This window comes from Notolabrus celidotus, chromosome 12, assembly GCF_009762535.1.
Source record: "Notolabrus celidotus isolate fNotCel1 chromosome 12, fNotCel1.pri, whole genome shotgun sequence".
NCBI lineage: Eukaryota > Metazoa > Chordata > Actinopteri > Labriformes > Labridae > Notolabrus > Notolabrus celidotus.
In genome coordinates, this window is record NC_048283.1 from 27,041,000 (window position 1) to 27,053,406 (window position 12,407).

Sequence of the window (12,407 nt, forward strand, 5' to 3'; positions counted from 1 at the left end):
GTCATCTTCAGCGGTGGATGTGCAGACGGGCTCACAAGCACAGCGGTGAAAAGAGCAGAGAGACAGCTATACAGACAGATTACAGGCAGTACATGATTAGCAAACAAGCTAACAGCTAAGGCAACACTGAGGTAAGCGGAGTAGTTTTGTTGAACATGTGTGCATGCACGTGACCAAATGTTTCCTTTATGGTTGGTTAAATATTTATTTCATCATAATTATCCAAGTTAACCCCGCCTTCTTTATCCTAGTGTTAGAACATTATCAAAAACGTATTATACTTAAAAAAATGGATTCAAGTTCAGTTCCAATATTTTAAATATATATAACAGTATGTAAATGTGACTATAAATATCAAAGGTAGAACTTTTTTTGTTGATTTTGGTTACCAGAGGCTTTAAGACTCTTGAAGAGGACTCTACGGTCTCATAAAGAACTTTTAGCTGATAAGTAAATGTGGCTTTATCATGACTCAGCTTTTTAACGAGGAAAATAACCAGGACTGTAGATACAGGTCAGAGACTTTTTTTAAATTAGTTTTTTATTGTATTTGTTTTTTCTTTTGAAACCCTGATAGTGAAATTAATTGTGTGTTTAGGCTTCCTAGTATTCAGGGCGCCTTTAAGTGTTGTCAGTGTGATGCAATGTCTCGCTTGTTGGCAGAGCGACGCCATGACTGTTGATAGAACTTGTTGATGATAAACTCTCTGTCTGTGTGTGCGCATGTGTCTCCTGTGTATAGAGACTGTTCCTCTCCTAACAAACAACTCCAAGAAGACTGTGTTTTTGTACTGTGTGTGTGTGCATGCATGTGTTAGTCATCTCTATTAGTCACGAGGAGTGACAGGGTTATATCAAACCTCCCTGGGTTACGGTAGGACACATGCATCAGTAGCGTGACAGCGCTGTGTGTGTGTGTGTGTGTGTGTGTGGTGTGAGTGTGAGGAGCCAGTCTCTCGCTCCGTTTGTTGTTGAAGACATACCTTCATTAGTTTACACACACGCACTCACACACTTAAGGTTTAAGGTATCAGCTAGGGCTAATGTTTCACCAGGATAGTTAGTGGGAGGGGAAGCAGCTCCCTGAGGGCACGGGGAGGAAAAAAGAAAACAAAAAGATAGAAAACAGAACAGAGAGATAAGACAAGCGAGGGAAAAAAGAGAGGGCTGGAGAGGCGGGAAGAGAGACAGGTTTGCCGCGATAACCTGCCATACTGGTGGGACTTGTCAACACTTTCAAACCCCCCCTCTTCTTTCTCCTCTTTTTCCCCTACAGCTGATGATTCAGCAGGTGAACTAAATGAAGCAGTCAGGGTTTCTGGGTGTTTTGACTCTCGGTCTTTGATTTTAAACCCGTACTTATCTGCAGAAAAAAAAAACATGCTGCATTCAGCCTGGTTTAGTCATCGCAGGCACAGAGACGCTCTCGCTCACACATCCACTCTCTGCTCTTGCTTTTTAGACTCAGCTGTCAGCAGCTGCTTTGGATGTCCACATGATGGACATGCCATCTTATGTTTTTTTCCGTTTCAGCACATATCAACTCCACTTCTAATTGAAGCCTCATCCTGTGTGGTGAAAACTTGTTTTCCATGAGCTGTGGAACTGCAGAATTCCCCCACAGGCTATTAGATACCGCCAACAAGAAGAAACTCCCGAGTCAAAGAGATTCAATAACATCTCAGCTGGCTTTGGCTTAAATGATAGGAGGGATGATAGGAGAGAGGACATGTCGGAAAAGAGAGTAGGGCACCAGATAGAGAGAGGACTGGGAGCTGAACTTGCCACCAGTGCAAAGAGGACTGTCGTCCCTGTACATGGGGTGCCTGCTTTACCATCAGAGTTGAACCCACTGAGCCCTCCATAAGCCACTAACCACTGCTGCCTGAGCTCATACCACACATCATGCACACACCCATATACACAGTACACTATACATGAAACACACACACACACACACACACACACACACACACACACACATACACACACACACACACACACACACACACACACACACACACACACACACACACTCTATTTTACTCTTTTTTTCACCCTTTTATTTTATTTTATTTTCTTCTTTCTTTTCTTTTTCTTTACCTTCTCTTTATTTCTTTACCTCTTTATTTCTCTATTTCCTTATTTATTTATGTATTTATTTTGGTGCCTTGGTCCACAGTATCCTGTAACCTCTTGAGTCCTCTGCCTCCCTCCTCCTCCTTTCGCCACAGATCCACAATGGATAGAAAAGGGTAAAAAAAAAAAACACCCTGAACTGTCCCACCAGGCTCAAGAATCACCTTACCTTACCTATCAGAGCTTAACTTGTGCCCAAACATTTAACTTCTTTCAATATGTTTGTTTATTAGTAGTTTTATGATACACATAAATGATTTCAGAGTGATAATTGCTGTTTTTTGGATGTCTTAAGAGATATTTTGTGCAACCTATTTTCACCAAAAACGGAAGGGAGACGACGACAAGCTTCTTGAAGACTGAGGGCATCAAATGATTTAAGAAGGTGCATGATGGCTTTAATTTCAGCTTCCCTGAGAGACATACAGTCCACCTGATGTAACCTGCAGTTACACTATGGTATTTTCTGGAAACACCAGTACATATCTCCGCAGTGGTTCTGCTTTTTTGGGGGGCAAAACCAAAACTCAAGGGCCAACATTTTGGCTGTTTTGATTTAAAGTGTCACAGATGACGAGCTGAATATCTGAACAGCAGAAGAAGAAAATGCCTCTGTGTTTAACCTGGAAGCATTTGGTAACAGATGTATGGTGTCTGCCTGTCTTGGAAATGCAGTGATGATTCTGCTTTGACTAAATAATAACTTTGAAACAGTTGAAGAAGTTATGTGTTATGATTCAAATCTGATTGGTCGATTAGGCTGGGCTTGTAAAAACTGGATGTACCAAAATTCACCTGATGAATCAGAGGATTGCTGATTAAAGATAATCTGTTTTATTGGGCTGTTTGTTTATACTCTCTGTCAGTGTGTGTGTGTTTGTGTAAAGAAGCGATTTAATCCAGGAAGCAGAGACAGAGTGAGGGAGGGAGGCTTCCTGTCGTACCTGGCTGTGTGTGTCAATACGTCTCGAACCGTGAATTGACTCAGTTTAAACACAGGAAACAGGCAGAGAACGAGTCATTAACTTCACAACAAGCTGAAACTGAGGTGTGTGTGTGTGTGTGTGTGTGTGTGTGTGTGTGTGTGTGTGTGTGTGTGTGTGTGTGTGTGTGTGTGAGAGAGAGAAACGGCTTGTGCATAATGACTCTTGGCAGTTCCTAGCACATCCTTGTCTTATTGACACTTCCTCAGGATTATACCATAGTTCCTTTCAACAAACCACACACACTCTCTCTCACAAACACACACACACACACACACACACACACACACACACACACACACACACACACACACACACAGACAAAGAGAGACAAACATAGATACAGCTCAACTTTAATTACAGGCATCAAGTTTTCCTTCATTAAGTAGTTAATTTGTCATTAGGCCTCCTAGACCACATTACCTCCTGTCTTAGAGAGAATAACTTACACATACTCATGAGTGTGTGTGTGTGTGTGTGTTTGTGTGTGTGTGTGTGTGTGTGTGTGTGTGTGTGTGTGTGTGTGTGTGTGTGTGTGTGTGTGTGTGTGTGTGTATGTGTGTGTGTGTGTGTGTGTGTGTGTGTGTGTGTGTGTGTGTGTGTTTGTGTGTGCATTTGTGTGTGCATGGAAAGAGAAGGAGAAGATAGAAGATGGACTGAGAGTAATGACACTTACATAAGAGGGTTGTTGTGCGTCTCAGAAACGTGTCAGTGCAGCAGTGAAACTCTATGCCTGCGAGTGGTCACAGAGAGCAGGTGTCAAAACAGGCCGGCTCAAACACGCTTCCTGCACGAGTCCTTAAAAGGAACAAGGTGTTTGTTTTTCTGTTCCTTCAGCTGAATATGAAGTATGTTTTCCCCAAGAGATTAAAAACATAATTTCTTCACATTATCAGCTACCTGACTGTGAACATCATCATTGTAATCAAAGAAATGCTCTAACTCGTGTTATCAGACTGACCTACCTGAGGGTTTTCTCACTCTTTAAAACTATGTTCTGTGTTTACTTAAAAGGTGAAATGGATTTTCTTCCCCCCTCAAACAAATCATATTTGTGCACTAATACAGAAAAGAACATGACTTGTTCCCGGCTGCAAAAAAGGACAAGTACGAAGTGAAACTGCAGAAGATTAGATTTACCTGCACACTCAGACTGTTAGTTCTCATGCTGTTCACTTTGATTTTTCTTCCTCTGATTTCATAAAAAACTTTCAACACTTGTTCCATAAGTTTCTGTTTGTTCTGCAGCTCTTAACTGGATTAAGCTTCAAGAAACAGAAAAACAATCATTGTGACACGTCGTCACAAAGAGGTAGTGGGTTTAGATTTGGCTCAGACTCCGTCTGTGTGAGTCTTGGTATTTAAAAAAAAAAACACTTTTCACAGGCATGCATGAACGGGAGTGAGTTAGTCTTTCATGGTGGTACAACGTGGCATGTAAACAACCTCTCACTGTCATAATGGAAAGTCAAGTAGCAAGGCAGCAAAGTGTTAACTTTCAATGTGCTTGCACTCTCCCAGCACACACACACAAACACACACACACACACACACACACACACACACACACACACACACACACACACACACACACACACACACACACATTCACACACACACACACACACACACACATACATGCAAGGTCAGCTGATACTTGGAAACAGAAGAACACAATCTTGTCTCACAGTCTGACTCACCTTTTAGTCTCTCCCTCTCTCTCTCTCTCTCTCTCTCTCTCTCTCTCTCTCTCTCTCTCTCTCCCCCCCTCTCTCTCTCTCTCTTTCTTGTTTTATCTTTCTGTCTCTGTGTGTGACTCAGCCTGCTTTTCAACCCTTTTTTTATCTACACAGTTTCACTCACTGTTGATGGACTGTGCGTGTGTGTGTGTTTTATAGTGCAACAAGTCCCACTACCTTTTACTCGTCTTCTGTGTGGGTGTTTGGCGTTAAATTTCTGCACATTGTTTCCTCGTGGAGGGAACTGTGGCGCCAAAAAATTGCCCTCACACGTCAGGTCTTTAACCCCAGGCACTAAGACACAGAGGGGGAAACTGTAGGTGCAAAAGTTAATGCAAAGTTGTATTAATGTTTAACTCTATCTAGGACTCTTGAGTTGTTTTGAAAAGTTCCAAGCTCTTATTTGTGACCACTTGGCACAGGTTGGTTACAGTGTTATCTAACAGCATGCAATGAGAGCGAGCATCAGAGACAAAGTCAGCCAGATTACAAAGTTTACTATTGGAGTGTCCTAACTGCCTGCAAGAGATGCAGCTCTTAGTGACCTTATTCCTGTTACTTAAAGACATGGACGGGAAGAGGTTATAAGATGAAGACCAGATGAGGAGTTACCTGTATGATATGCAGTTTCTTACCTTTACACGCCGTCTTCTTTTAAGCTTCAGAATTTGCAATTTTGTAAATGTTTCCATGATCTAGTTGCCCAGTTGTCTATAACTTCAAGGTCTAAAGGAAAAGGCTTTATAATCCTTTTAAGGCAGCTTAATCTTCTCTATAGCCTCTTTAACATACACTCCTGTAGATTTCTATACATTTTCAGCTCTGCTCCGGGAATGTTCAGTCAAGTTGCTCGTTCGTACGTGTCCCTCACAGTGTGGAGTTATCTCTGTCATGACTTCAGAAGCCACAGTAATGTTTGCAACACAATGGCGGACCAAGCAACAGAGACCTTCACTGTGATGACATTTTTTTTTTTGCATTGGGTGGTTTTATTCATCCTTATCCTTATGTGTAGCTCTTGCAGGTTCTTCATATACGTGCTTTTTTCTAGAATATGTCCTGCTGCATTATCACATCAGCTCACCCCTACTTCATGCCGGAGTTTTACCGGGGGCCCGGGTTACGGTCAGGTCTGGGAAAAATTGCTTGTGGCTCATTGGAAAATTAATGAGGTTTCAGGAGTTTTTTGCATACAAGTATACAATTAATGTAGACTTATGTTGCCATTCTTATTGACTGAAGTCCCTCTGCTGTGTCTGGTCTTACTGCAGAGATCACACATCAGAGGGGCACTAATTGATTTTCTCTGACAGGTTCTTCCTCACTTTCAAGAAAAGCCCCGATAATGCTGCTCTTGGACTCTTGTGACTATCAGCTTAATGATTCATAAAGTGATTAGTTAGTTAAAAATAATTAGTCTATTAATTACCTGTCAAACAGAAAACATCCAACTACAGCTCATAGCCAATCTCGTCGACACGACCCAGTGTTCAGCCTTGTTTTTGTTGTTTCCCTCTCCAAGTTTCGTGCTTTTAATTTGATACTCTAACAACAAGTGAGGGAGCTTGTTTAACCACACAGTAATAAAAACAATACCCATAATCAAGAACGTTGGCACAGGCCCTAAAACAACCCCAGAGGTGTGTTTAACGGATGGGTAGATCTTCCTTTTAAACTCTGAAGGTTTCAGCTTTTTGAAACATCTGACTCTCTCATTGTCCAGAAAGTGAATCCAGGTGTGCTGAAACTTGTCTGAGTAACTCATGTCGTTGAGAACACGACTGGATTAATGTGGCCGAGCGGCTCGATGATGAGAGCACAAAAAGTCTACCCTTAAAGCGATCCCGCCGCGTGTTTGATCCAGGTAAAGCTTTTATGTCCATCATTTATCCGGAGCTGTGATGTTATCCGTATCTGAGCGGGTCAGGTCGACACAGTGGGATGGGATGATGAATCACACTCGGTGTGTATGTCAATGAAGGTTGGATTAAATTGAAATAAAGTGCAAAAGGACCGTCCATTTAACGCCTGGCTAGACAATCAGGAGTGTTATAGCTTTGCACTGCGGCCCTCTTAGGCACAAGCGTATATGTGAGTGTATCTGTGTGTCTGTCTGTGTGTGAGAGAGAGAGAGGATAGATTTGTGATGTGCGCTTCTATTAGTCCTCCCTTAGACTAATGAAATGTGTGTGTGTGCGTGTGTGTGTTCTCATTACCCTTCTCCAAGGCTAATGAAGTATGTGTGTGTCTGCATGTGTAAGTGTGTGTGTTAAATTGAACTGCAGTTCTGCTCTGCTGTGTTGGGGCTGTTTCATTAAATGATAAAGTTTACTGATGACTGCAGAGGGATCATTATTTACTCCACTCTCCATTCATTCCACAGCCGCCGCCTCGATCTTTACAAATGACCTGCTCCACAGAAAGACAGAGGTTATTTTGCACTGCAGGTTTGGAGACAAATGACTCAGTATTCACTTAGCAGACTAACTGCACAGCCGCCGTGTTTACCAACCTTATTCAGACTTTTATCCAGCATCAGTTGTTTACTTGTTGCAACAAAAAAAAGGGTCATTATCCTCGCCACAAACCTGTGCAACCAACACTTTTAATGGCTTTGAATATTCAAACACATCTGACTCATTACTGATAAACATCAGATAATGAGATGATGATGATGAAGGAAGACGACTGTCTGAAGAAGAAGACTGTTTACTGAACGATACCGTCATGGCTTAGTGTGTAAAATATGTTTGTGTGTTTGTTCCAGTAACACTTGGTAGTGAAACTATGACACTTTCAACTCTGCACTCTCTAGACTTGGAGAACAAATGGATGTAAAGGGTGAGAGAGTGAAATACAGGTTGAGGAAGTCTTTCCTCCAGTTTGACAGCTCCTCCTCTAAAGCTAACCAAGGCCACAACCCGACCTATTCTGTCTTTAACCAATCATTTGTCTGTCAGTTCTCAACTCTCACATCAAAGAATGCATCTGCCAGCTTTTCCTACATGCTCACTGCACTATTGAATGCTTCTATGCTCCATGATGTGATGTTTCTGTACGTCTCAGCTGCATTGGAAACTGAAAACATCAAGTGTTTGTTAGATTTAAATATTAACCTTATAATTCTCAGAGGTCATAGTTTGGCATCCTGTTATCGAATTCAAGGAGCTTTTCTCACAGAGTCCTGCAAACACACGTTATGCTCTATTGTCGAATGTCAACTAGGGAAGGGCATATCTCTAAACTGATTTTGCTCTGTATTTGTGTAAGTTTTCAATCAATTAATCTTTTTTCTATACCGCCAAATCACAACAAATGTTATCTGAAGACTCCAAACAGAGCAGGTCTAGACCGTACTCTATGTTCTATTATCAACAAAGACCCAACATCAAGACAGGATAAGATCCAGTCCCATCTTACAGACAGGACTCAGTCTTAATCCACCAGTAGCAAGGACAAACTTCTTTTAACAGGCAGAAACCTCCAGCAGGACTAGACTCATGTTAGACACACATCTGCTGAGACCGTGTTGGAGAGAGGGACAGAGGGAGATGAAGAGAGAGAGAGATGATAGTGGTGAGACAGATAGTCATAACAATAGAGTAGAACGTTTCATCTTCCTTTCTTTTAGCCCTCAAATGTACAACTCATGAAGATTTTTTGCTGTGCAGAATGTAAACAAACACAGTTAGGGCAGAGTGCATCACGTCATCACGACACTTATCTCATGGCAGCATCTTCAAGCATTCAAAATAACAAAACAAATATATATTTATCTTCTAGATTGTGGTCTCATTTGCTTTCATAGCTCATAAAGAGGCAGCAGTATTAAATTGAGTCCATTTGAAAACCAGCTCAGTACTCCTCACTGGAGCTTTAATCTGTCGGAATCCTCCTGTTATCAGGCCGGTCACCTGGCACCTCCTCAGCCATGTCTCACAGCCCCTGTCTTCATCCTTGATGGTGGAAGTGGTTGAAGAAAGTGAGTGATAACCAACGCTGACTTCTCCCTCTCTCTCTGTCTCCGTCAATTGAGCTGCTACATGACAGTGCCATTACCTCCAGCTGCCAGGGCTAAATCAAACACTTAAGTGTCTGAGTGATTACTCACACTCCTCACAAGAGTCCTTATTCTTCACCCACTCTTAGGTCTCTTCTTAAGGATGGAATCATTTCCTTTAAGTTGTGTAAAAGGGGACATGAGAGCTTTTTCTATTTGGTTATCTTACATAATAATTTATTATATAACACAAAATGATACAAGTCTCAGCGCTCGCTTAAAATAGAGCAGAAAGAGGAAAAAACATGTAGGTAAGGGTAAGGAACCACACCTCAATGGAATAAAGACGAAAATAAATATGTGACGCAAATAAAGATGACAAACCTGAAAGATACAACCTGCAAAAGTGTACGAGTGTATGTCACAGAAAGAACAATCAACTTCTATCTCATGTCATGATTTTTCTGTCTTCATAAGCTTGAGGGGTTTTTTTCACATCTAAAATAAGTTCTGTACAAACTAAGACGTGTGACCTTTCAAACTCTGCTGCTCTGCATATGGTGTGCTGCAGTAGGATTTGATGAGGGGAAAGAGTCAGCTTGATTGGTGATGTTTCTCCTTTTAAGAATATTTTACTCACTCGTTTAGGTCAAGTTCATTTTGCAAGACATCTGTTGTGTGGATCCTTTTGGAAATTTTAAAGTCTACTTCATATTTCAAACAAGTACTTAAAGTTTGACCTCCTAACGGTCGATGGCTCCTGCATGTGGAGCTTTGGCAGTATTTCAAAGTAATGTATCTTAAAGCTCCTATGAGGTATTTTTAGCTCTCATGAAACAGACTGCAATTAACAGCGATGTTCTCTCTAAACCAAACAAGACCTTCGAAATAAAGATGAACCATCTCTGTACAGTTACTGTTAATGCCTTCGACTACTGCAGGGGGAGAGGTGTCAAAGTGATTAAAAACACACTGAAGAAACAGCATGTTTATTTTTCATTTTCCACTGCAAAGATCTTCAAGAGGGATTTAAAAAAACTGTTTAAAGAAAGCAAAGTGACATATTTTGATAAAGAAATCAGCAAAGAGATAAAACATCAAAATATTTCAGTTCAACAATGTTAACTCATCTCAGCTCAACTCAACATTATTAATATAGCACCTTTCATATATACAGGCAAGACGCCCAAAGTGCTTTACAAAAGAACAGAAATTAGAGAAAATTATACAATACGTAAATAAATAAATACTTAAAAAACAGAATGAAATCAATACATTAAAATTAATAAGATAACCAAAGGTAGAAAGCTAAATTAAAAAATATTAACAGTAAAACAAAATTCAGATAAATACAATAGATATGCAAATAAATAAGAAAAATAAATATAAATATGTTTAAATGATTATAATAATGCAGTAAAAATCCTTTAAAAATCCTTTAAAAAATCTTTTAAATTAAAATCAATAGAGTACAAGTAATAAAATATAAAGATCAGATAGATACAATAAATATTAAGATAAATAAACAAATTATGTAACTATATTTTAAAAAAAAGAGATTATAATAATGAAGTAGAAATCATAAAAAATCATTAAAAGATTACTGAAAAATAAAATCAATAGTCAAATTAATAAAATAAGTACAGGTAGAAAGCAAAATTAAAAATTTGTTAAAGTTAAAAAGATCAGATAAATACAAGAAATAATTAGATATATAAATAAATAAGATAAATATTGTTATAAATATTTATTGTTAAAATAAATATAATATAGTGTGAAGAAATGGTCAAATTTTCAAGTTTGATCATTTATTAACTGACAGTAAACGTTGAGATGAATGGGGTTGGCAGGTTTAATAGCTGTATGTTTGGGGCAGTGGGGTCAGAATGATGATGTAACCTGTTGCAACCTTTTAGAACAGTCCATTTTTAAACATACAGGATTAGACAGATGGCTTCATGGGAAAGACTCTCCTGCTCATCCTCTCATAAACATTGATTACGTCTGACTTGAACATCATTTTCATATAATATGCTGCGGTTCGGTAAACTTGAAACTTCAGTCCTTGTAGAATTGGGTTTCACTCTCACCCCAGCTGCTGCTCTCTCTCTCTGCTGCACACACTCACACAAGCTGTGTCTCAATTCAGGGGCTGCATCCTTCGGAGGACGCAGCCTACGCGGTCTGCGGAGGTGAGTCCTTCGGAGGCACGTTCGAGGGCCGCATTAACTGTTGTGAAATGAGACGGTCTGGCCTTCGGAGGATTTCCGGGTTGCGTCACCAATTGTTCACGCCCTCACCTTTAAGTCAAGGTTTATGCTGTCCAGGCCCACGAAAGAGAGAGAAAGAGAGAGAGAAAGGAAGAAAGAAAGAAAGAAAGAAAGAAAGAAAGAAAGAAAGAAAGAAGAGAAGATAATTTATGGAGCCAGAGCTGTTACTTTTATTTACTTATTTTTTAATTTTATGCTGGAAGAAGAGGAGAAACGCCTCCGTCGGCTGGTGTATCTCTGGCTGAGAGAGGACCGTAGAGGTAAATCTGTTATTTAAACCCACAGTAATATCATCATTAGCTAGTTAACAGTAATATCATCATTAGCTAGTTAACAGTAATATTATCATTAGCTAGTTAACAGTAATATCATCATTAGCTAGTTAACAGTAATATTATCATTAGCTAGTTAACAGTAATATTATCATTAGCTAGTCAACAGTAATATTATCATTAGCTAGTTAACAGTAATATTATCATTAGCTAGTTAACAGTCAGGAGTAATTAATATACCTATACACTACGTTAATTACCGTGAAGAGACATTAAAGCTAGGCATAAAAACTATAGCTTGGCATATGGTTTAACTTTGACAATTGATTCATAGTTAAGTAACCCTGACCTTAATTTAATATTAAAATGTTGTGTTATGAATCATCAAAACCAGATTGAGAAGACTAGATTGACTGTAAGTGGATAGATAGATAGATTTAGCATTATCTATCAAAGCTCTAAAATTAACTAGAATTAATTTATTAACTTAAATTATGCAGCTATTGTTTAATGAACCATTTTTCTTCTCCTCTTTTTCTCCTCTTTTCCTAATCCAGACCAGACACCTGTACTGCAGGATCAACCTGGCTGTTCCTGTACTGGACACATGTTTTGGGCAGGGTGACACCAGGCCAGACTTCAGGCTGAGCAGAGAGTCTCTGGCAGTGCTGCTGGACCCCCTCCACCAGGAGCGGAGACAATAATAAAAACTCTTCTTTAATAAAATAAAAAATTCAGTCCCTTTTTGTCTCTGAAACATAACAATATTGTAATCTTTTCACATAAACACGTAAACAATCTTGTATACAAATAAATCACGTCAACAGCAGTCATTTTCAGCAGTGTTTATTAACTTACATGGTAAAAACAAATACAGTAAAACAACATCAGGGTTTCCCCTAGAAAAGTTGTTGGGCCTGGTGGCAAGCTGGTCAGGGAACACACTATCACAAGTTTTTGGGTAACTTTTTGATGTACAAACTGTCATTTGTACGTAGATGCTA

General features: G+C 39.6%; 1 protein-coding gene and 1 long non-coding RNA gene across 4 annotated transcripts in view; both read left to right on the top strand.

Annotated features, from left to right (window-relative positions):
- Positions 1-12,407, top strand: part of cdkal1 (CDK5 regulatory subunit associated protein 1-like 1) — a 276,511-nt gene that overhangs the window by 179,485 nt on the left and 84,619 nt on the right. The gene's annotated exons all lie outside the window — the stretch shown is intronic.
- LOC117822666 lies at positions 11,003-12,145 on the top strand. Its single transcript, XR_004633237.1, has 2 exons — positions 11,003-11,391; positions 11,961-12,145. It is a non-coding gene; the product is annotated as an uncharacterized LOC117822666 (long non-coding RNA).